Source organism: Pinus tabuliformis, chromosome 6, assembly GCF_031772625.1.
Source record: "Pinus tabuliformis cultivar Carrire ecotype Pingquan chromosome 6, CPIR1, whole genome shotgun sequence".
Classification (NCBI taxonomy): Eukaryota; Viridiplantae; Streptophyta; class Pinopsida; order Pinales; family Pinaceae; genus Pinus; species Pinus tabuliformis.
Genome location: NC_142292.1, coordinates 1,230,640,659 through 1,230,662,970, shown reverse-complemented (window position 1 = coordinate 1,230,662,970; position 22,312 = coordinate 1,230,640,659). Strand labels below are relative to the sequence as shown.

The window sequence follows — 22,312 nt, the reverse complement described above, 5'->3', positions numbered from 1 at the left end:
ACCAGGGACTATGACGATGGAATAGATCCAATAGATCTGAATGACTATACATTAGATAATATTCTTATGGATTGGTTTGATATGTGATGATAATGTTTTGACGTGTGTTTGTTACTATGTGTGGTTTTGACTAAACTTTTTTTGTGCAACGAAGGTATGAGTCAATAATTATAGATCTGTATGAAAGTTTGTATCAGAAAAAGCATGTACATACACGGATTAGACTCTTAGTAGTAGCGTACCAATTCTGTAGTATGGAAAAATCTGCATGCGAGTGTAAAATATCAAAGGAGCGTACATACACGAAAGTGTTTTGTAAGGGTCTTGCACATATGTTAGGGTTTTGATAAATATAATGTTTGATCAACTTGATCAGTCTTGTTGTGTTTGTTGTTCTCTGTCAATGAAGTATTTCATGATGATCTGGGTTTAACAGTGATGGTTGATGTTGAATGGTTTGTGCAATGATTTGCCGAATAGTAATGATGTTACTATCTGTATGTGGTTCAGAGATCTATGATTGGTTATGTAAGTGATTCAATGAGTATTTCAGTATGATAGTGATTCAGTTTCAGGGTTCAATGTTTTGAGATCTATATGCAGGTATGCTTCATGGAAAGCGCGTATATATGCGGATATGCTTAAGAAAAATAGTGTATATATTTTGATATATGGTTGAGTAGGGTTTGCAGTGATATAATCTGGTTTTTGTGATGAATAGTATGTGGATTGGTATTATGGTGAATGGATTTACAGTGATCTGACTACCTTAGTTGTCTAAGATTGATTTGGCTCTCAGTTGGTATAATGATTAAGTGATTTGATATGATGATTGGTTTCAGTTTTATTATTTGATATTGAGCTTAAATGATGGTAGTGGGTTCAGTGTAAAAATTTTATGAAACATGGCCTACATATTTGATGTGTTTGGTTCAAAGTAGATCCAGTATGAAAATTATGAAACGTGGTCCATGGAGGCGTTGAGGGTTTGAGCCTTTAGTGAGGAAGATGAAGCTTCCTTCCAGTGGTGTCTAGTAAATCTGATCAGGGGGTTGGATCTCCCTTTCGGTGGGTGTTGGTAAACGAGATCACGGGGTTCGGGCTCTCTTACAGCAGGTGTTGGGTAGCCTTCTGCAGGTGGGTTCCTGTGTGTTGGTATGAGTCTGTGTCAGTACAAGATTGTATGATGTATTTATTTTAATAAAAAGAAGACAAAGACGATGACAGCAGTAGTTTTCTCCCACATTGGGTATCCACCTAAAAATCCTCATGTTCATGTGTGTTGATGTGTTGCTTATGTGTGATGATTTATTTTGATCTTACTACACATAGGTATTGTTTAATAATCCTATTGAAGTACTAATACATTGGTTCAAGTTAAATACATGATGAATTAACTGAAAAGTAAATTAACTAGATATACGCTAGTTGTCAGCATAACAGTCGTGTACATATGTAGGTTTACTTCAATATAGTCACATATATAAATCTGAATATGAAAAGAAAACTTTAAGTGAGTTTTAAAATATTGATTCACACCCTCCCACCCCTCACCCCCTCTCAATTTTTTTCCCAACAATAGTAAGAATAAGTGCTATACTATTTCAATCAACTAAACACCACCATAATCACACTTTTCCCTTCCAGTTTTGACAAACCTATGATAAAATCCCTTGCAATCTCTTTCCACACTAACTTGGTATGGCTAAGGTTTCTAGAAGACTCAAGTATTGAGTCTCTCTTCTTTGTTCAATTAGAAAAACAAACACTACAACGAATTTTTGAAAATTTGTTTCAAGGCCATATTAGAAATTACCATGGACAGTCTTCTTTCCAAAAGCTTTCTCTCTTTCAGCAAACTTTTTCACAAGAGAGTCAAAGGTTATATCTTTGAGATTTCCATTTGCTTGCAGTGACTCAAGATAATTGGAGTAAGTAGGATAAATTGCCTTGACAAAAGCGATAAGAGGAATATCCAATTCAACCTTAGTGGATTTGATATCATGCATCATAGACTTTACTTCAGATGCAAGAGCAAGAGGATCATTATTTTGCAGTTCAAGAGTGAAGAGTTTAATCATGAGTTGAACAACTTCAGGTGTAGAATGTGAGTCACAGAGTTCTTTCAGTTTTTGTAAGGCTTCAAAGGCAGTTCAATATGACGAAATATGGCGACTCACCTCTTCATTTACAGATGCTGCGATTAATGCATAAGCTTTGTTGTTCTTGTTTTCCAAAATGACGAGCTCTTTGTCTAAAGTAGGTTGTACTGGTTCATTGTCTCCGTCTCCGACACACACTCCTTTCCACAACTCATTGAAAATGAGGGCGTGTTTTATCATCCGGGACCATTTAGGATAGTTCACCTTGCTAGTGAGAACTATTCCCACCATGGATATGATTGAATACATATTGTAGCAAAAACTTCTGCTGCAAAACTTTTACTCTTAATGGAAAAAAAATATAGTTCTGATGTGACTGGATAGCAAACTCAAATATCAATTTGCATTCATCTGCACAATGTTAAAGTATAGAATATCACAGTATACTCAGTCCAAAAAAAATACCCTCAAAAGCATAAAGCACTGCATCCACTAAAAGGCCGAAGAACGTAGTCCTGACATATTATATAATTCAATTGGATGATATTAATGATGGCAGCATTTTACCAAACCGTAAGAACAATATCCTACACTTATACGATGGTGTAACTGAAGAAATAACAGAGAGGATGCTTTGTATTGAAGCCGAAACTTTTGTATTCGAAAGATCATACCAGAGATGATGATTTCCCACGGGAGATAATGAACAACAGAGATAAAAAAATTGGAGGGGAATTAATAAACAAGCAGCCTAACACCTCTCAAGATGCATACAAATGACAATGAACAACAATGGCATTCGAATGCAAGTCTCCACAGACGTCGAATGTTGTGCGCTGCAGTGAACTTCGAGTTTGCGAAATCGTCGGTCAAAGCACTCAGGGAGTGCTTGTTTCGGTGTACGCTGACTGTGTAATGGTGGAGGTAGAAGAATTTTACAATTGCAGGGTCTCTATATAAAAGGCCTCTGCCTATTAGGGTTTCTTCCCTTACAGTATCAAACCAATGGCGAAGAAGCTTATCCCCTTGCTTAACAGGGTTTTGATAGAGAAAGTTGTTGCTCCGAGCAAGACCGCTGGTGGCATTTTGCTTCCGGAGAGCACTGGCAAGTTGAACTTAGGAAAGGTCATATCAGTTGGGCCTGGTTCTCGTAGCAAGGATGGAAACACTATTCCTGTTAGTGTCAAGGAGGGTGACCATGTTCTTCTTCCTGAATATGGTGGCACAGAAGTAAAACTTGCAGAAAAAGAGTACCACTTGTATCGAGAGGATGATATTCTTGGGATTTTGCAGGATTGAGTTTTTGCCTACAGGAAAACCGTAGCGAGAATAACCGTGGAGAGGACGCTTTCTGAGCAAAAAAACTGTGGATGGACAGTGCTAAAATTACCATGTCAGGACAGTGCTTCTTTTATGAAACCATGTCAGGACAACGCTTCTTTTATGAAACGTTTATGGACAGTCAGGACAGCATGGACAACGTTGGACAGTATGGAGGGGGCAGCTACCATGTCAGGAGCAGCTAATTATATGGAGGAGCAGCTCAGCTATATGGAGAGTAGACTAGGGAGTTACAAGGGACATAAGAGCTAAAAAAGGAGCTGGCTCTGATACCATGTCAAGCCAAGCAGTAACTCCATAAAGCAAAAATGATTCGACTGTATTATTCCATCAGGTAGGTCTTTATTATATACATGAAGGAGAGACTAATCAGTTCATCTCCTGATCAATGTTCATATTTCTAATTTATTTATTTACATAAATTCACCCAATCACAAGGATTAGGTGTCAACAGAAAATAGTCTTAGATTGTTTCAAACCCAAATTTCTAAATCGGGTCCCACCTATAAAACTACTCCTACAAGTTGATTCCTCCAATTTCCACTCTAAATCATTTATATATATGAAAATAATATAATGAACTAATATGAACCATAACTACCCATTTTGGAGGTATTTTGGTCTTGAAAGGATTTTACTAAATTATGTTAGGAGATTTATCCTCTAACTTCAAGTACCATTTAACCTTGCTCATAAGTTATCCTCTCAACTAAATTTTCAAAAGGTCATCATGCACCTTATCCTTTAGTTCTCAATCTCTTCTTCCTAACTATATCATATATTAACTCTGCATAAGAATATGGTGTTAAATGTTATATAGATTGTAGGACCTTCACCTCTCCCTAATACAACATAGAAGTCTCATAGAGTTAGAGATTTTCCACATTCACCACTAAGTAAATGCACATGTATTAGGGTAGACTAGCTATGTAGGAATTATTTCCCACCTTTTCCAATATCGCAAAAGGCCCATACCATAGTTCCTTGGTTATTTTTTGAGGACCCCATATCATCTCCATGTTCAGCTACAACCATACTCTATCCCCCACTATAAATGAATTTTGTATTCTTTGTTGGTCATGCCTAACCTTGTATTAATCATGTGATTTCTTTAGTGTCTCCTATAATTCCAAATGTATTTTCTTGATTTTATCAACATATGTTTTTCCTCTTAAAGCATCCCTTTTCAAATATTCCCTCACTCTTTCTTGTTTCCCATTTACAACATCTAAAGTTAGAGGTGGAAAATATATAAAAATTGTTTCAAATGGGGACTTACCAATAGAAATGTTGATTTCTCTATCATAAGAGTATTGTATATATACATGTTGACAGTGCTGGACCCGCCAACATTCAGGGGATCACCCCAGTATGAAGTCCCAACTAGACCTCACATCGTTTAGTGTGGGAGTCCCATCCGTTATGATGGCCCAGTTGCCATTGTCTTAAGGATTTGCCTCAACTCTTGCTTGTCAGCACAGGAGAGTGGTTTGCTTTGTCTTCAAGAAGTGACGTTCACGTGCCTAGTGAATGCTAGTGTACTTTTGTCAATGGTTCTTTCACTGTAGAGGGAGAGGGTGGGAATGAGTCTCAAGTTGGTTGGGATGAAGTCCCAACTTGGCTAGGAACACACAATACAACAGGAAGGCACAGCTTCCGGAGGAGCAGTCCACACAAATGCGATAGTCACAACATACAAGGTAAGATAACACATACAAGTGTAATGGTTACTACAACAAGTTTTATGTGAAAGGTTTGTCTGTTGTCCAGGTGGGTAGCCACCACGAGCGAGACAACGTTAACAACATATACAACACATTTTCATTAACAAATTATGTATTACAACAAGTTAAATAAGTTCAAGTGTTCAACACAGGTTAAAGCAACATGCATTACAAGTGTTCAAGATCAGTCTTACAACACTTACAATACATGTGAGAAAGCGTGCTGGCCTGTTAGGAGGCTTTTGAAATAAGTGAATGTTCCAAGACACGTCGTTACACCATACATCACTAACCCCAAGCACGGGATGTTGGAGCCACTACTTACTCTTAAAATAAAATATTACAAACACTCTAGCTATGTGGGAAGAGCTGAGGTTAAAAGTCCTTTGCATGTACAAATGAGGGGGTATTTATAGCTAAGGGTGAAATTGACCCTTGTGGCTGTTTGATTACCCTCATGACTGTTTGACTTCCATGACTTGTCAACTTTACATGGCTCTTTGTATAACAAGTGGGTCTCTTGGACTTCCACATTACATTACATTGATTTGACAACATGGCCCACAGTGGAGATGTGGACAACATGACTCATGACATGACTCGGCATGATAGTGCTGGTACATTCATGCTACTGCTGGAGTGCATGTAAGGTTGCAGTGCTGCTAGGTGACGGATGTTTTCATGGCGTATCACAGATTCACCTCTACATGGAAAAGTGTGTGGCGGAGTCTTCGATGGTTGTTGGTTCACTTGATGTTGCTTTAGCATGTTGCTCCTTTCTTATATGTTGGAAGGCTTGACAGGCTCATCTGTTCATGAAAGGTGCATGCTCGTCTATTCGACCGTTCGTCCATCCGTGAGAACATCTTGCATGTTTGTGTGTCTGTCCTTCCACGAACACATCTTTGCATGATCATTCATTCGCGAGCACATCTCTTCGCATGCATCGTTTGTTCATCAAGTGGTGAATCTGTCCTTCTGCATGTGCTCCCTTTGTTCATCCCGTTCGCTGTCACGCCATGTTTGTTGGTGTACCTGTACCTGCACCAACTCATGACGAGAGGACATCAAATCTAGAAACCTCCTAGTCTACCATGACACATGATCATTTCGGATGCAGGTGACTAGGAGAGGTAGAAAGGTTGTGAGGTGGGATGATGGCTCTGGGCACTGCTGATGAAAATTGCGCAAGAGTCACTGTGTGATGAAGATGGTCAATTCAAGTTGACAGTGAGTGTCCACGAGGTCTGGCTAGGCTGGAAGGCAAAACTGCAGAAATTTTGGGAGGGATAATTTGTGCTGCAGGAAGGCAAGGCAGACAGAATATGTGCATTTTTCGGAATGAGTGGGCAGCAAGGGCTTGACAGTAAATTTTGTGTAATTTTCTAGAGGAACAGGTCAGGCTACATGGAGGATCAGCAAGAAGAAATTGCGCAGTTTTTTGGAGGATTTGGTCGAGATCCTAGCAGCCAAAATTGTGCAATTAAAGGAGGGAACTAACAGTTGGTTGCTGGGTCACTCGCAGTGGAAAATTTGCAATTCCCAAGGGGAACTGGCAGTCAGCTGTTGGGAGCTCGGCAGCAAAAACTCCGCAATTCCTGGAGGGAACTGGCAGTCTAGTGTTGGGTGCTGTTGGCGAGAGAAGTTGCTCTGAGGCTGGGAGGCCGGCCTGCTGCTCATCTCTACGCAATTTTTGAGCTCAGTGAACTGTTCGGCAGGAGAGGGCCTACTCAGGAAAATTGCACAATTTCCTAGATGAGCAGTCGATCGACTGTCGAGAGGACTGACTGGAAACACTGCACAATGTTTTGAGGGAGACAGGGATGGGCACGTGGTGTTTGTCCGGCCTGTCTGCGCAATTTCTTCAATTACCAAAATAGACAAGATCAGCAGCCTCTGCGCAATGTTTGAGGGGAGTTGGTCTCGGGGTGGTTGTCGGGTCTGACACTTCGGGTGGCCAGCATGAAGGTTGATTGAATTTCTTGCGGGAAGTGCACCTTGAAAAGACTTTCTTGGGGCTTTTGCGTTGTTCTAGGTGACATTCGATCGAGTCGATGGTGGGGCGATGGTCCGGCTGTCAGAGGGAAGTCTAGTCGTCAGAACTGAGCCGATTGATTAAGTGTGTGAACGAGTGAAAGATGAAAATGTGATCTTACAAACAAACACCAACATGACTTGACGACGTGACAACTCAAACCATCTAGAAACACATGTTAGACATGACTTACTGATGGTGCAAGCAACAAGTGCGACAATCATGATTGATCGTTGATCGACCATGACGACGCTTGTGCAACAGTGGATGTGACTCCATGTGTGAGCACGATAGATGCTTTCATAGTGAACACAACAAGTACACACAAAGCGAAGACTTTGATCATAACCAGAACAATGGTTGCAAGCATGACTTTGAAATCAACATGCAAGACTTGGTGAAATGAATAAGCAAGGCAAATGCTAAGACTCACACGAGTTCATGGAGTTAACCCGAGTGTGTGCAGTCATCAAGTGAAACTCTCAATGGAGGCTCTGAAATTAAGTGCAGGCAAAAATTTTGGAGGGTGGTTGTAGCCACTACAACAATACCAAAATTTCATCCTATGTCTTTGGGTGTTTCTAATTGTAACCCCCCAAAGGTTGTACTAAAGTGTGATTGACTGATTCTATTTTTCCAATTATCTGTGGATGGAGTGGTATAGATCTATTTAAATTCATTTACATCTTCTCCCATAATGTATTCCCAAATGCATAGAGAAATCTAGTATTCCAATCTGACACGATGTTCCTTGGTCTCCTAATGTGCACCTAGATCTATTCAAAGAACAATTTAATTGCTTCTCTGTATATGGTGGTATTTTTAAAAGGCATGGGAATCCACATCTTGCTAAACATATCAACTACCATGAACAGGGAGTCATGTCCCTTCTTTGTTGTTGGTAAAGATTCCATAAATTCCATGGAACTTCTTTCGCAAAGACAAGTAGGTATATGCAAGGGATGGTATAGACCTTTTTTCCTATTACTAGGCTTGCTAGTACAACAAAGCATGCATACTCTAATGAACCTTTCTACATTTTCTTGCATTATAGGCCAATACACATACCTTTGTGAGTTGTCCAACGTAATCCCTATACCAAAATGGCCTACAACCTTATAGGTGTGAGCTTCTCTAATTAGCTATAGTCAGTTGTCTTAAGAAACACAGATCTTATCCATCATATAGAGTAACACATTACAGAGACAATATTCAATTGTTCATCACCATCATTTATATGACTCTAACTTTTCAATTTTTGAAACACCTCCTTGAAGTCCTTATCCTATGTATATGCCTCTCTATATGCATCATGGGTGAAAGGCTCCATGTGCATAAAGGTTTCTAAAGCTATATTCTTTTATGTGTGTGGCCATGAAAGCATGTTAGAAAACTTGTTATATTTCCCTTCTTATATTTAAGGAAACCAGTGTTCTTAAGGCAACCAGCGTATATCCAGTGAACTTATGATTCAGTTAATTCATCATATGTTGATCTTTAATCAATGCATCGGTACTAGCCATGTTGATCTTTAAACCTGTGCAGTAATAATGGAATAAACCATCACACATAAGCAACACACATGAACACCAAGATTTAAGGTGGAAACCCAATGAAGGATAAAAACCACCTATTGATGTCGTCTCTATCTTCTTTCAAAATAAGAAAAACTTGTTTACAATCTTGTACTGGTGCATACTCGTACCAGTATTCAGGCAGCCACCTGCAGAAGGCTACAACCTTCTCTCCTTCTCCAGCTTCTACTTGAAAAGAGCTACAACCCCCTAGCTCTTGTACTCGCTGATATGTTTACCAGTACGTAGGTAGTAGCCTACAGAAAGTTCCAACCTTCACTCATTCTCCAGATGCTAATGGAAGGAGGCTCCAACCTCTTGGCTCTTGTACTGGCAAATATGTTTACTAGTACGTAAACGTCGGCCTACAGAAGGCTACCACCTTCACTCTTCCTCTAGTGACAACATTTCATAAATTTTCAGACTGGATACTCTTGGTACACAAAACACAATATGAAGGCCACGTTTCATCCAATTTTCATACTAGACCCATCAGTAACATTGCAACTCAAAATAAGTCACCACTACAATACAACCAATCACTGAAACCCATCAACTCTGAAGTAAATCACAATCAATCAATTTGAACAATTAGATCACTGTTACCAGAACACAGAGCTGAACCCAGAACTCTGCATCAACAACCATAACCAACTGCAACTTCACACATCATATTTCAGAATGTATACGCTACTTAGAAGTGCAAAACCAACGTGTATACGCGCCTTCACCAAGGTGAACCAGCATATATATCTGCAAATAATAATTCATAACTTCGCATCTACTCCAGACTTTAGACATACTCAAATCATAACATTTAAAGTATAAAACATGCGTTAGCACTTAGATCTAGCCTATCCATTATTAGATCACATAATGATAAGTCATTTCAGGTCTCACGATCCTGATCCATTATTGGATCTCGTCCATCATCAAATACTCATGTGCATACTTAGTTCAGATCAAGAAAAGCATCGAAAATCCATAACATTCATATTTTCTTTTGATCTAACTCTTCATAAGATATTCATTACTTGCATTCTTATCCCTTTGATCTTCTCCTTCCTATATACTTAGATCCTTTTTCAATACCTCGGACCAAAACCATAGTTATGTTGCTGGTATTCTTTACCATGGGTCAATACCATGGTAGGAACCCTGGTGTTATCGGGAAATCTAGTGTCCACTCGGAGCTGCTAGTCCCACTAAGACTGGTAGCTATCTTAGAAACAAACAAACTAAAACTACTTTCATTTTCCTTTATGAGAAGTAGATAAGAGGGGAATGAAGGACACCAACCTCAATCTTGTGCTTGGTTCCTTGCTCGGTTCCTCTCCCTTCTGGCAGATCCTTTCCACTTCTCCTTCGTCTACCCAGCTTCAAAGAGAACCTGTGGAATTAAAGCAGCATAATACTATCAAAGAATAGAGATCTACAATCATAAACAATATAGGACCAGATATATATTGACCACACAAAATCATATATCATCAAACATGCAAGAATGTGGAGGAAAACTTGAATAGCTTTATTAATATCAAGAATAGCAAAGAGGATTACAACCAATTTTTCTGACCCAACGTCATCCTCTAGCATGAAAGCCCTTCTTTCACCTCATGAAAAGCTTAGATCACCAAACACTATGATATTCCACCAAGAAACCAACATCACTTCCTTACAAGATCCCTAATTCCAGCCTCTGGATCTCTGGGATGAGGGATCCATATATAGATGATTGCAGGGGGTGAGTCAGCTTCTGGGATTTTGATTAGTTTCCTCTCTCTGATAGTTCTTGATTCCACTTGGAGGTTGATGATCTCCTACTCATCCCTGGGCGAATTCAGAGAGGCAAGTGTCATAGGAGAAGTTTCTGAAAGATTCTATGATCATCCACCTCGCAAATTGTCTCTGCCATTTTTCCACTCTCGCCCATCGCACCCTACAGAAGGGCTTTTCAGTATGCATCGCACCCTTTTCACTGGGAAGGTGAGATGCATCGCACCCTCTGCACTGGACAGTCTGTATGGTCCAGTTTTGACCAGTTCTGAGCAGATTCTTGTGGAGAACTTTTGGGAGATGATGTAATCAGCTGACCTTGTTCTTTTAGGGTATGGAACAACACTTTTAGGGACTTAGGAGCCCTTGGTTTATGGACATGTTTGATTGGGGTTGCAGTGCCCAAAAATTTCTATAACGGTTGCCCCCTAAAGCATGAGGTCGTTAATCTTTTGATGTCGGGTGAAATGCTTTATCATGAGGATCCGAAGTTTTTTCGAGCTGGAAGGCGACCTATAATAAGATGCAATACAATACATTATCTTCATAATATTTTTCATGATCTAGCTGAGGCGGGCATTCCCATTCTCAGCTTTATAAATTCATTTTCATGTACATAAGACAGACAACCGTCTATGCGGGAGACTGATGATTCTGATAGAGTCATCATCCTTTGATTCGGATGATCATCTGTGCAGCAACAATGTACATTTGATGTTTTTATTTTCCTGAATATATCGCAGCCCGGATGGATGAAACTAGATCCAGGGTCTTCAAACTCGTTCAATCTTCACTCGGAGTACAAGTCGATCCATGTGAAAGATGTTCTGGAGTCGAACATGGAAAGACATCACCTGATTACCAGCGAATGATGTAACTTGTTAACAGGCGCGAGAGGAATCACCGATAATGATGATGACCCTCAAGGTACTATAGTACACTTTGTGTGGTGTGAAAAGGGACTTGGCGTCGAACACCACAAAAAATATTTCGGTCGAAGGCCATTGATGTAAACCTGTCACCGGAAGTGAGAAACTTTCCATTGAGGCATGAAAGCTTCAAAGTACTGAAAGGGTTGTTCCTAAGTCGACTTCTTGGATAATGAGCTGATGTCGACAAGAAGCGACCCGTCGTAGGAGGGCCTTAATGAATCCCACATCTATGTAACGAAACGGAGTAAATGATTTTGGAGGCGAAAATGATCTGATTATACAGGGTTCAAGGTGGTGGTCATGAAAGAATGGAGCGTGAATGTATTTCAGCGGATGAGACACAGGTGAATTCTCTGAATGATTCTCTTGAACATACCGGCAACACTGACATGGATTGATAGCGTTAACCCCAAATATGGATGGTGTGATGGACCAATGGTGATATGACCAGTGAACGGAACAACCCAACCTGACTCGGATGCGGAGTGAAAGTGTCATGTTCAAGAGCGACTTGCTACCAATAAAGTTTCTTCAAGTTTTCTTCCCAATTTTTCCCCAGTCATTGCTGATCAGTACCTCTTTATTTTTGTCAAGCTTGAGGAGGATAACATATGCTTGTTCTATAATTTTCCCTTCGAGCAAACCCGTCGCTATGTTTTAACGCGCCTAGCGACAGTGAAACTCATTCTTGTCTGTATGGACAAGTTTGTCACTATTCAGTTTTAACGAGTTTAACGACAAAGATAACTTGTTCCTTTTCAATTTTAGAGAGACTGAAAGGGACGTAAAGGAAACTCCAATAATCCTTTTTCGTCATATAATCCCTTAAGTCTGAAAAAGTATAAAATTATATGAAAGAGATGAATTTTCGGTAATTTTAACGAGCCAAACAAAACAAGCGCTCAATCTTTTTGTGTAATAATCCCTCAGGTCCAAAAATATTAAAATCTAGAAGAGGGATAGCACTTCTGGTAGCTTTAACGAGCTGGAGAGGCCAATTGCTCAGCAATCTTTTCATATTTTACGAGTCAGGTGAAAAGAGCTTAAAGGAGACTCGTTTTTTGAGGAACGAGTGATAATCTCGGGTAGCAACTGATTCCAGGTAAGGTTTGGAATTTTCCAATCACGGAAGTGTCACAAGGATGGCTAACAGGATCACTCTTCGCATTTGTTCCTCAAAAAGGGGTAAACAATCAAATGGAGGTGAATGATCGGCTAAAACAGAGTGCGGGTGATGGTAAGAACACGACCAGGGCTCAAAAGCTGATGATAGTGCATTCATAATGGTTATTTACCAGGGATTGGTCCATTTTTTAATGAGCTTAAACTCTGGGGGAACGTTTGCTCATTGCTTAAGTTTAATTTTTAACGAGCTTGAACTCCACATAAAAACTCCTCGTGGCGGGTTTATTTTTTAACAAACTTGAACCTCGTGGTAACACTGCTCGTGGCGGGTTTATTTTTTAATGAGCTTGAACCTTGCGGTAACACTACTCGTGATAAGTTTGCATGCCCCCAGCACAATAACGCAAATCGAGGTGCATGCCCCCCAAGATTCATTGCATTCAACACGGTGGTTGGAATGAAGGTTTACCTCCGAGATCTTTGAAAGAATCGACTTGGATTTTACAAGATCATAATCAAAGATTCGATTTGGAAAGGGATTTGTTTCATTTTTTTAATGAGGTTGACACAGTAAAAGAACTATCCTCATGACTCCTTGTTTCATTTTTTAACGAGGTTGACATAAGATAATAACTGTCCTTGGAATCCACCGTATTTATAGTATTTGATAGAAAATAAAAAACTGAAGGATGATTAAGGTTGCTGGAATAATCTTCGTGGTAATTCGGAAGATGGGAACAATGGTGGTAATCTTCCCATGGTGCCTCTCCTATCATCTTTGATTGAATGATTCCTTCATCTGTAGAATGTACATGCGACCAAGTATCTGAAGAGGTACCATATTCCTTAGACCTATCTATCCAAACACTCAATGAGCATTGATTTGGGTTTGCCCCCTAGGCCAAGAAAATTGATTGCTACAATATTTCTATTAGGGCGATGATCCATGCTGACAAAATGTTCAGGAATCTTCTAAATCTAGAAGATATCACGTTGCAGGTTCCCACCATGGCCACTTCCGCCAGATTATTTGGAGGCGGTAGGGAAAAAGTCCCCATCAATGTAGGGTCTTTTAGTAGGCCTACTCCAATATTTTGAAGCGAATGAGGGCTTCCATGGATCATCGGAATGCTTCCTGTAACTTGTGAACTGTTGGGGAGAAATTTTTGTTGGTAGACGATTGTAATTCCTCCTTGGAATGGAAATGCAATCTTCCTGAACTAGGTCGACACAACGGCAGCCATAGCATATATCCAGGGTCTTCCCAGTAGGATGTTGTAATCGAGGTTTCCGTCGATAACTTCAACATCGATTTCTATTGTTTTGCCCCCCAGTTCAACTTGCAAGTTACTTAAAATCCCGTATGGAGTGTATGTTCGTCCATTAAATGCTTTTAACGTCATTGACGATTGCGACAAGGGTGGAGATCCTAAAGTTTTCCAGCAACTCATTGACATAATACATGTAGATGCCCCCTCATCAATAATTGTTCGATGAACAGTTTTGTTGAGGGCTTTCACTTGAATAAGGAAAGCTAGTTGAGTTGGTAACTAAGGGTCATATCCTTTGTGATTAAAGGACACAAGATTGGAATCTATTGGGTCAATCCCACCTATCGCTGATAATAAAGCCTGCTTTTGAGAGGGGCAATTTTGCAGTACCTCAAGTGTCGACATAGCAGATGGCGATTGGGCCAGATCCTCCACTATATTATAATGTTGTGCTGCTCTGGCACGAGGATTAAATGTCGATTTGTGTACTACTCCCTTTGGCGGCTTTATCGTTAGTTCAGGAATGATGGGTGGCACAACTTCGGTCGAAGTTGTTGTCAAACTACTGGGTCGATCATTGGCCTTGTTTTCCGACAACTATGGATTCTCGTAATCTTTATTCCTTGTCGATATGAAAGCATCGTTTTGTTGCTTCGAAACCGACAACATTAGCACTTGGGACAGGGAAGCATTATCACTAGCAACTAGATTTTCTCCTGGATTTGGAAACGGATCAGTCAATACTGCCGAGGTTTTTGAATCCTTGAAGAATTTTCTAAGCTCAGCTTTATATGGACACTCTCTTGTCCAATGATCATCATCACATATAAGGCATGGACAATTTGGTTTCCTATCTCTAGAAGGGTTTGCAGAAGATTTTTCAGGGGACGACTCCTCCTGTTTCTTCTTCTTCCCTTTCTTTTTCTTCTTGCCTCCTGGTTGCTTGGTTTCTTTGCCTTTGTTATTCGATGCGGCATTTACTTCCGAGGTGAGAAGTTATTCATTTGCATTTTGACCTGAAACTGTACGGGCCTTCTTCGACTTAGCCTTTACGGTTTTCGTGCTGGTCGTTCCTATCACACCGTCCCCAGCATGAGAGTCTTTGTTTGATTTAGGAGAGGGAGGAACGGAAAATTCCGGTCTAGGAGCATCAAGGATTTTATCATAGAGCGTGCTAGACTGAGTATAGATCAAGTCTCAATATTGCGCACGAGCAATTACTTACTCTTCAGTGACGACTCCTCCCTTTGCCACATCTTCTGTAATAGAAGGTAACAACGAATTAATAAACCATTTAGCCAACAGCTTATCAGGAACATATGTTTTTACCATTCTACGATGACGTCGCCACTCATGAATATGATCGGATATGTGAATGGTCGTTGTTTGCTTGAAATCAGTAAGAAGCTCTGTTCCCATTTCGTACCTTATGGGTAGCTGAAAATGGGTTAAAAATGTTGTGGCTAGGGTACTGAAGTTATCAAACAAAGCTCTAGGCAATTCGATATACCATTTTGCTACCGGACCAGTTAACGTTCGCTGAAAAAGGTGAAGCCTGATCGAATCATCGTTTAGAGTGTTAGATGAACACCATAGATGAAAGGTCATCACATGATTCGACGGATCTTCACCCGGATTTCCATTAAATTTAGGAATATATGATGGAAGTTTATGAGGAATCACTGGCCACCAAGGGGCGTAAGCGATTGGATCGTTTATTAGCCGGTTTAGATCCGGTAACTCTAAAGTTGCCACGAAGGGCAACTGTTGATTCAGGTTCGGCGAAGCATACCCAGGATAAGATGGGATTGCCTGAGCAGTGGGTCTTTGCATACCAACATAGTGCATTTGATGCTGATAACTTTGATAAGGTTGATGGGCATAACCATTGTGAAATGGTTGATTTTGTTCGTTTTGAATATACGACTGCCCATTAGTTGCAAAGACTTGGTGCTCAGTTCCTTGGTAAACTTGTTGGAATTGTGGTTGTTGATATTGCACCAACCATGGTTGTGAGACCATGTGCTGTTGTCCAATACTGGCTGTTTGACTGAGATGGGGGGTAATGGTACCCGTTTGAGCCTGGGTCACTCTAGTTAAGGAGACACTGACCGATGATTGTGGTGGCGTCGGAGGTACAAGGGGCTGTTGGATTGCGACCTGAGAGACTTGAGGTTGGCATACAATAGGTAACGCTTGTACTTGCGACACCGTCACAATAGCCGGTGTAGTGGGGATATTTGACATAGGCATACTTTGTTGCATTGAGTATACAACTCTTGGTTGTTGAGGCAGTATTAGTATCCAACCACTAGATGTAATTCCAGCATAACCTGAATTCTGTTGTGAACCCTCGTATGTTTGACCTCCCGGAGGAGACAATGAAAGGCATATTGCCCCCCATATGGCAGTAGTCCGGTGCTTAATGGAATGATTTTCCTTTGAAGACCGGACTGCCCAAATTGACACTGCGAAGGATCAATTTGCTGAGACTCAACATAAGAGATTCCAGATATTATTCTGGATGAACAAACAGGAACAGACCATACTGTCGAAACAGCGGACGGATTCCATCCAGTGATTGAGAGCTAGTTGCGACAGATGGTACGCCCGCGAACATTGTCGGAGTGGCAGCAGGCAGTTCTGCCACTGCTATGTCAGATGACACAGCCCTAGATGTTGACAGTTGTTCAAACATATCTAGTCTATTCAAAAGGTTTCCTAGCGATTCTACAGGAACTTCCAATAACGGTAGACTAATTTCTGATGAAGAAGGATATAGAGTGATCCCAACTCCAAAATGCAATGGAGTACTAGATGGTGGATCCTCCACAATCTCTTCTATAGCAATCAAACCAGGTGGAAGAGGTAGACTGTCAGGTCCATAAAATATTTCCGGTGCCGAAGAAGGTATAGATTCTGCAGTGACTGATGTTTGGGGAACAACACCTTCCGAATCAGCTATAGATGGAGCTGGTTCAGGTATACTAGGATCAGTTCTACTGTCCTCTAGTGGTTGCGGAACTTCTTCTGTAAAGGCAGGGGTACCAGAAATGTTTGGAGTAACCGGAGTCTCCGAGGGTGTCGGAACACTTGTCCCAACCAGACCAGGGGATTTTGAGCCGGTTAAACGAGTTCGCTTTGCTCGGAATAGTTTTGATTATGAGGACAAAGACGATTGACTCGTAAGTCTCCGCAAACGACGGGGTTTCAATTGACTTTCTTCCACGATTGCGGATTACTCGATCAACTAAAAATAAAGGGGAAAATGTTTCCGAATTAAATGAATTTTAGACGCTTTGACACAACTTGTTTTTTCAATTTTTAAGAGTCGAGAAAAAACAAAAGATGACTCTAGTCGCCTTCTATTTTTAATGAGCCTAAAGTGACAAGTACTTAGATGGACCTTTTCCTTTAAGGAGTCTGAAAAGGAACGAAAGAGACTACTCTAGAAATCTAGACAGAGGGATTACCAAACCAATCGCAAAACTGCAAAATACTTTTTATGGTACGGCAGTCAATCTTCCCGAATGCTATGTTCAGTGCATTGCGATCGATAGGGCGGCAGACACGGCTTCTTATGGATAAAGGATATAGCCTATTGTGGTCTCCCAATATATACTTGACGGTACGTGGGAGCACAAGTCCGTACAGGCACTTGTCGTCTCAAAGAGGAGGAATCACCCAACCAACAGTGAAAGCGACAGTTACCAGGCTTTACGACGCCGGAATACGTCTCTAGCCTAGACTTCTAGATGTTGTGCATTAGGTTCCAAAGCATTTTTACGTTCATTGAATTTATTTTACAGGTGATCTTTCTTAAGAAATTTGTCTTTCAGGTTCACCACGTGATGTAGATATACAATTCCTAAAATGCAATCTAAGATGATAAACAATATTTTAATCTTCTTTTTGCAATGAAAATCCTAGCTACTAAAGAAAGAGAGACGATATTCTTTCAACATAGAGCAGAGAGCACACACTAGATGAACTGTCCTGAATCAAACCAACAAGCAGTCTAAATGCAAATGCACATGCATGTATTTGTTTTCATCTTTCTTAATGTGTGAACGACAAGAAGAATGCTAAGTACAAATCTGAATTATCTTTTCAAAGCAACAGTACTAACAAATTTCTTTTCAAAAACGAAAGGAAGATAATGACGACCCTTTGCTATTTTGAATTGAAAACTCCTTTCAACACTTGAAAAACTACTAATTCAAATCAAATACAAGAGTAACCGTATAATCGATCGTCAAGAACAATAGAAATCTTTTATTTGACTGAAAATGACACTTGCGACACTTTCAAATCAGAAGATGACAGTTTGATTATGCTACTTCTTTGTAAAAGAGAACTAAAAATGGCACACAATACATAAAAACATTCACAGTTCTTTGCATAATGGAGGCGGAATGATGGAAAGGAAGGGAGTTTCCATAGTGGTATACTAATCACAGACAACAAAATTCCTGAATAGAGCTGAAAAGAGTGAAGAAAAACCAAAACCTGGAGGCAAAATTAGCCTTTTCTGATCATCACACCTGTAACATAGGGAATCCAGTATGCATCCCACCTACTACACATGGGAGGTGCGATGCATACAGACTTCCTTGAAGAGAGGGTGCGATGGTACCAGGATGAGACTTTACTTGGCTCTTGGTCACAGTTTGCAGCTCAGTTCAGGGATTTAGGACGAGGAAGTGATGTTCTGTAAATATAAATCACAGAGGTTGATCTAATGAGGTTACTAGAGCCACCACTAGCGCAGTTAGAAGGTTTGCAAATCGATTGTTCAGTTTACAAACAAAACCCAGAGATAGACTAAAGCAGCATTGATCTACTTTGCACTTGCATAGCAAATGCAATTTGAAGGCTAGCTGGCTTGACTTCAGGCTCTGTTTGTAAGTTTATAAAACAAACAAATATAGACAAACAAACAATCTATTCGCTCCCCAGTGGAGTCGCCATTTTGTTATCGGGAAATCTAGTGTCCACTCGGAGCTGCTAGTCCCACTAAGACTGGTAGCTATCTTAGAAACAAACAAACTAAAACTACTTTCATTTTCCTTCATGAGAAGTAGATAAGAGGGGAATGAAGGACACCAACCTCAGTCTTGCGCTTGGTTCCTTGCTCGGTTCCTCTCCCTTCTGACAGATCCTTGCTGCTTCTCCTTCGTCTACCCAACTTCAAAGAGCACCTGTGGAATTAAAGCAGCATAATACTATCGAAGAACAGAGATCTACAATCATAAACAATATAGGACCAGATATATATAGACCACACAAAAGCATATATCATCAAACATACAAGAATGTGGAGGAAAACTTGAATAGCTTTATTAATATCAAGAATAGTAAAGAGGATTACAACCAATTGTTCTGACCCAACGTCATCCTCCAGCATGAAAGCCCTTCTTTCACCTCATGAAAAGCTTAGATCACCAAACACTATGATATTCCACCAAGAAACCAACATCACTTCCTTACAAGATACCTAATTCCAGCCTCTGGATCTCTGGGATGAGGGATCCATATATAGATGATTGCAGGGGGGTGAGTCAGCTTCTGGGATTTTGATTAGTGTCCTCTCTCTGATAGTTCTTGATTCCACTTGGAGGTTGATGATCTCCTACTCATCCCTGGGCAAATTCAGAGAGGCAAGTGTCATAGGAGAAGTTTCTGGAAGATTCTATGATCATCCACCTTGCAAACTGTCTCTGCCATTTGTCCACTCTCGCCCATCGCACCCTACAGAAGGGATTTTCAGTATGCATCGCACCCTTTTCATTGGGCAGGTGAGATGCATCGCACCCTCTGCACTGGGCAGTCTGTATGGTCCAGTTTTGACCAGTTCTGAGCAGATCCTTGTGGAGAACTTTTGGGAGATGATGTAATCAGCTGACCTTATTCTTTTAGGGTATGGAACAACATTTTTAGGGACTTAGGGGCCCTTGGTTTATGGACATGTTTGATTGGGGTTGCAGTGCCCAAAAATGTCTATAACGCCTGGGTATTCATTAACCTTAATTTTCCATCCCATACGTGTTTTTCCTTCTTTGAAAGTGTGTGCATATGTATACGCTCTATTTTTTTTGTTTACCCACTTGTATACGCAATTTTGACTAGGTGAACTAGTGTATACTTCTTAAAACATTCTCTTTCTTCAATCTCTGGACTGTGAACTACCATCATACATCATATATGAGTTTCCATCAAGGACAACACCTGTATCATAATGCCAACACTTCATTAATAAAATCAACATTGACAACAAATTTTATCCTACACTATTATATTACCTTAATTTATGCATCTTTATTTACCCATCTGAATGGATATAGGTTATAGTAATGATCTCAAACCTCCAACCCAAGTTTGATAATGATGTCCATTGCTATGATATTATCCTATGGACTTGAGTCGAATAGGGCATCAATCTTAGCCTTCTTTACTTGTATCTTAATGTGGAAGACTTTAATCAATTCCTTCTATTCCTAATGATTAAGGATAATTAGATTTTCCACATTCTACATCAAGATATGAACAATTTTACTGTCCATGTTGTAGCTACTTTCCACCTAATTGCTTGAATATGTCATGATAAGATTCTTTTTCTTCCCATGCTTCCTCTAGCTCTTTTGGTTTAGATCTAGATGTGATTTCCTACACTTCTCCTATACAATGTTGACATTATTCTAGTGATTAATAGAATCCTTGTACTGATGTGTAGTGGTCCTAATCTCCTTATACTTTCCACCTTCTCACTTCTTCTTCCTTTCCTTGAGAGCTTCCTAGTTCTTTTTCTATTTCAAACCTCTTGATTGCAATTCTTCTTTTGGCCTATGTTTTCCAAGTACTATGTTTTTACCTAACCATCATCCATTGTTCATGGCTTGAACAACATCCCTTGCATGGTTGTGTATATCCCATAGATAATTAAGGATTACATTTGGGCTCTTGGGAGAGATGCTAGCATGATGACTAACTTCCTAAATTTAGTGGTGTACTTTTGTACACTCTGCCCCTACCTCTACTTGAAGTGGTGCCATCATATCCATTGGTCTTGTACATACCGATAGGAAAGAATTGGTATTTTATGATATCTGTAATGTCCTCCCATCACCCTCCATCTTAAGTGTCTCTATATTTATTTTCCACCAGGTTAGGCCATGCCCCTATAACTTCATTCTAGAAAAGGATATTTTTTGTTCCTTATCTATGTGGTGAATGCTAAAGCAAACTTCTAACTATAACAATTGTGATTTAATTATAAAGCATTTATATTACCTTGAGGTCACTAGATGTCCCCCTTTAATTCCATCTTGAAGAGAAACTATGAATGGTTCATGTCACTCAAACTCGACTACTCCTTTTTTGGTTCTCTCTTTGCTTGATCTTGAGATTTTCTTGATCCCTTAATTTCCCCTCCAATCTAACCTCTAAGTTGGAAATTTCATCCTCTATATTAATCCCAAACCTATTTTTTATGAATTCCATGAGAAGATTCATAATATGGTTTATATCCATGACTTGTGCTTCAAGACATGGAAATCTCTCCTTTGACGATGTAATAACCCTAGTCAAAATTCCATGTAAAAGTAGATAAAGGAAAAAATAAGACCAAGGTCATGGGACACGTATTCCAGGTTGAATGTTGTGCAAAACTTCTTAGTGGGTGTTCATTTCTATTATTATGGCTAAAGGAATCTAGAAAAGGTAATGGAAAAGACTTTGGAAGGAAAGAGACATTAATTGGCATTTTATTTATGAAAATAATGGAAATTGGGAGAAAAGGAAGGTGAAAGGTAACAGATTGCATGTGAGGAGGAAATTGGAGGAAAATAAAGGAAATTGAAGAAAATAGAGTCATTGATAAAAAGGCTTCTGAGGATCAGTGGGCAGGTTTTTGGTTAGTGTAGCCTTTTATCGGTTCAGTTTTGGGGCTCTCTCATTACTCTCTCTCTCTATCACTCTTGGACATAGATTTTTCTTGGAGCACTTTGGAGTTGGATCAAGAAAGGAAAAGAAGGCAAGAGGAAGAAGAAAGCAATGAAGGGCATGATCAAGCATTTACAATATGATTCTTTACACGTATCCATTTGCATGCGTGATTTCCTTGCTAGATTTGACATGCATAATATTGCATGTGGTTCTTTGTTGTTATGGTGTGGGATTTTCTAGGTGTGACAATGTTTTTAGCTTAGCTTTTCCATTTCTGGATAACCATGATGTGATGGGGTTCTCATGTTTTGGTTGAGCTACACTTTCATATGGATTCGAAGCTGAGTGAGGTGGATCTACGAAAGAAAGAACACATGGCCTAGTGATCCCTTAACTAGACTGTGGATTGCGGTAAAGCCACTGGCTTAGTGACCCCTAAACCAGACTGTGGGTTGTGGTAAAGCCAGGTATTTTGTGCCTCAGTGGGC

The 22,312-nt window shown here is 40.0% G+C and overlaps 1 protein-coding gene and 1 pseudogene across 5 annotated transcripts in view; one reads left to right on the top strand and one right to left on the bottom strand.

Annotated features, from left to right (window-relative positions):
• LOC149263138 (MADS-box protein JOINTLESS-like) overlaps positions 1–22,312 on the bottom strand; it is a 459,590-nt gene that overhangs the window by 380,704 nt on the left and 56,574 nt on the right. The window lies entirely within an intron of this gene.
• LOC149263139 (10 kDa chaperonin, mitochondrial pseudogene) lies at positions 3,047–3,401 on the top strand (annotated as a pseudogene).